Source organism: Pundamilia nyererei, unplaced genomic scaffold, assembly GCF_000239375.1.
Source record: "Pundamilia nyererei isolate P.nyererei 1_Seehausen unplaced genomic scaffold, PunNye1.0 scaffold00776, whole genome shotgun sequence".
Taxonomy (NCBI): Eukaryota; Metazoa; Chordata; class Actinopteri; order Cichliformes; family Cichlidae; genus Pundamilia; species Pundamilia nyererei.
The window spans coordinates 56,975-61,479 of NW_005188177.1; positions in this window are offsets into that span (position 1 = coordinate 56,975).

The following is a 4,505-nucleotide window of genomic DNA, read 5'->3' on the forward strand; positions in this document are numbered from 1 at the left end:
ATCATTTTTGTCATGGCATCACTGTGATTAGTTGAGTATCTGAGGCTGAGACCACAGGACTGTAAAACATGATTGTCGGGCTTCATTTCTGTACTGAACAGTCATTTAAGATTAGTTAGTAAATAACAATTAGCTAATGTTGTTCATGAGACCAAAGTCATCTCACTGTGGTAATGTAAATATAATATGGCCAATATTATAGTATTGTCAGATTATTATGATATGTATGTATGTATGTATGTATGTATGTGTGTGTGTGTGTGTGTGTGTGTGTGTGTGTGTGTGTGTGTAGAGGCTCTAAAACCAAGTTAACGCTGAAAGTACAAACATCGCTAATGTCACACAACTTTGCCGACATGTGGCCAACAGCATGTTGTTGTTTTAATGTTCTTCATTATTAAACATTCGCACATGAATAAGTGACGTCATATTGAGTACTTACTTTTGACAGTTCACTCTTCAGCCGCTCCCTTCTGCCGTATTTTGCGGCAAAATAATCCACACCCACCGCCGCGCTATGAATTGTGGGATATATGGGACCACGAAGCATGCACCGGACCACGCTTGATATTTGGGGAAATCGACGGCGCATTTGGAGTACACTTCGAATTGGGACAGCCGTCGTCGCGTGGAGGTGATGTAATCGCACTTAAAATGCGTACTTCAAGCGTGCAGACCCTGAATTGGGACACAGCCTGTTTCCCCTGTGATGTGGTTAGGTTCATATGTGTCAGCTGTTTCCCCATGTGTTGCCATTTCCCCTGATTACCTCGTGTCTATTTAAGTCCTATGTCTTCCCGTGTTCAGTGTTGTGTCCTCCCTCATAGCTGTGTGATTCTCCCTGTGTTTTCTTGTATAATTTATTATTGGTTTTCCCAGTTTGGTTTTGTTCTGTTTCCCTTCCACGGCAGCAATAAAGCTGTGGGGTTTTGTAGTTTACTTTTCGTCTTTGCCAGTTTGCGTTTGGTTCCTTCTCTTAGCTGCACACAGCCGTTTTGTGAGAAAACCGCCCCATGTTGTGTAGCTTTCTGGATTTTATACTTATTGTGCTACATATTTATTTATTATACAGGGTATACAGTAAAACCGAGTGCCACTATGTACCGGTGAAGGAAGGGGATTTGGGTCGTCCAGGGGTCACGAGGGCAGTGAGGGGAAAACACATGCGGGTGATTCACACACAGGACTTCTCCTCCCGGGGATTCCTCTTCGTGCTCACACTGCACCAACACACCACACTCACAACAGATCAGCAGCAGGTCCTCGGGCAGGGCATGCAGAGTCTGGCATGAAAAGAGGAGATTGGTATTAGAATAGCGCTTCAAAGAGAAACTTGAAGAAAGCTGATGACTACAGAAAACACTGACGAGGGTTACGCAATAATCCAGCAACGAGGCATTCCCAGCAGCTGCCTTAAGTAGTGAGCCCGTGAGAGTGTTGATCAGATGATTGTTTGCAGGGGCGGGAGTCACAATGAACTCTGGTAGAGCACAGGGAGCAAGAAGGGACAAAATAAACAAAAACACTTGTAGCCATGCCGAGTCAGCCGACCGGTCCCTGTGCCTGTTGAGAACCTGATGATAACTCTCTGTTTCACCACTATTAGAGGCAGATACAGAGTTGGCACCAGTGTAAAGGAACTGGACTGGCACCCAGTCAAAGCTGGTGGCCATTTGGCACAGGTCACTTTACAAAGCTGCCCTGTAAAAATGGACAGACAGACAGTGCAGTGAGGATACAACAGGAGTAGTTTGCTCTCTCTTCCATGTTCCAGTTAAACACTTTTTTGCCAGCTATCTCAGCTGAAAGAAACTGGATTCCACCTGCTGATCATCCTGTCAACCAAGTAAAAAAAAATGGCAGATTAGCTTGGGTAAAAGACCGAAAGTTGAGGCACACAACGATGGGTGCCGCAGGTAAACTTTCTGGGCTGCCTCTCCTCATAACAGCCATCCCTCAAGATTTTGTACATTTAAAGCAATGGATTATCAGGGACTGTAACATCTAATCCTTTTACTGAATCTTATGATCCTAGCAGGGTATCTGATGAGCAGCAGGGTGTAGGTGTTGATTGCCCAGAGCTCAGTCACTGACAGGTCAGAGTCAGATAGTTTTCTCTCTCTCAGGGTAACACCAGGGCTGTGAGGTGGTGAAATGAGGTTGACTGCAAGTAAAACAGAGTCAGCTTATTAATGTAGAGTAACTTCACTAACATAGTGACTAACATGACAAACAGGTGAGCTCATTAAATTCAGGTGAAACAAACAAAGGGCAGGAAGCTAGAAGTGGTCCTGCCCAGCAAGACAATGGCATGGTTAGATGCTCACACACATTCACACAGATACATAGAGAAAGACTGAAGGGCGGGGAAGCACAGGAGGACCATGACAGTTTCAGGGTTACAGCTCCTAATGCTCCTTTTACCCCTGGGACCACGACATTCTTCATTATAAGAGACTTTATGGTATTAATCTATATGTCTAAGTCATTTTTCACATATAAACGTCATTGATTTATGAATGTTGTCTTTTACCTTGCAATTACTTGTGACCATTAATTCTCTAAAGTACCGCTGTCCATGGACACCAGAAGGAATCAATGGATTACATGGAGGTCTTTTCCTGTTTCATATGTTAGGCTATGCCCTCTCTAGTTTTTGGTAATTCCACGCCAGTGGAAACTGTCAAGAGATGTATTCTAAAGAGAGTGAGAGAGTGAAAACACACACGCTGCAGTTTTTACTTGCAAGGGCAGTCACAGAGCGCTCATACGAGAGTGGGGGCCCTGTGACTCATGCTCTGTTTCTGCTCTTGTCTTTATTTATATATAAGGGTAATACAACAGTGAATACTAGGGGTGCAACGATACTCGTATCGATATTGAACCGTTCGATACAGTGCTTTCGGTTCGGTATGCATATGTATCGAACAATACAAAATTTTTAATTTATTTTATCAACTTTTCTTGACCGCAGATCCACTGAGCGCAGCGCAAGCTAGCGAGACAGAAGTTAAGCTCACCTTGCAACATGGCAAATTGAACCTCCCCCACCCTCATTCAGATCTGGCGTTTGGAGCTATTTTGGTTTTCATGTGACGTATGACCCTGAAGGTAAGCGCGTCATGGACAAAAGTAAAACAGTATGTTGGATGTACCACGCAATGCTCAATTACATGGGTGGGAGCTAGTGTGTTAGCGCAGTTAGCTCATTAACGTGTTGGCCGTCCAGCCCCACGCACGGGGCGATCCGCGGTAGCTCGGAGATTTGCCATGTTGTGGCGTTAATGTCATTTCAACGAGATTAACGCTGACAGCACTAGTGGGAACACAATGAATATGATTATTACTCCGACAGCATCCTACATCAAACTCTTTTCCAAAGATGAGTGATTCCTCAATCAGATTCATTATAATAATTTAAAAACTGTACTTTTTAGTTAAAATATATATTTATAATTTTAATAAATGACAAATTAAAAAGGCATGAACATTTTTTTTTGTATCGAAAAAATATCGAACCGTGACACCAAAGTATGAACCGAACCGTGAATTTTGTGTACCGTTGCACCCCTAGTGAATACGTCTGTTCATATCAGAGGAATGTTGGTGTGTGTGTGTGTGTGTGTGTGTGTGTGTGTGTGTGTGTGTGTGTGTGTGTGTGTGTGAGAGAGAGCAAGTGAGAGCAAGTGAGAGCAAGCGAGCGTGTGAGCGAGCCGAGAAGCGGCTCCTCTTCCTGGTAGGGAGTGAAACTCTTATTATCGCTGTGGGAAGAAACTGCTTTGTATGATAAGAGGTCATCATGCAGTATTCTATCATATGCAAACTTATATCATTAAAAGTTTATACTGACTAGGGCTGCCACAAACGATTATTTTGATAGTCGACTAGTCACCGATTATTTTTGCGATTAGTCGACTAATCAGATCATCATCCACTGGACGTAAAACGTACAGCTTATTGCACCAGCAGCATCTGCTCTTATATAACCATCATTAGCTTACAGCTTTAAGTGTTTCAGGTATGTGCTAACTAAAAATAAAGACAAGATGATAGTTTATTAAATTTTAATGAAATTTGCAGATTGTCTCGGTGAAGTTTAATAAACTCCTTGCTATCTAAAATATAACAGGACACCGCAGTATATTCTCCAGCATCTCACACTTCTGATAATCAGCTGTCTGCTTGACGTTTATTCAGCTGTGTAAAAACTATAACTTTAATCTCAGCCAAACCGATTTACTCAGGAACAAATAAAATACAAAAAAAAAGCCAAACAATAACATTTTTAAGTTATCTAAGTGACTTATATATCATGTTTAACCTGAGTAGCAAAAGACGGCGGTGGGTTTGAAAACGATTTCCCGGGAGTCCGGTGTTCTCACGGCGCTAGTGAGCCTAGCCCCCGGCTAACTATCGAGCTAGTGGGTAACAGACGTCTCCGAAAACGTCGGAGCGCTTTTGAAAATATGCGGTGTCTTGATAAACTGAGCAGATATTTGAGGTTT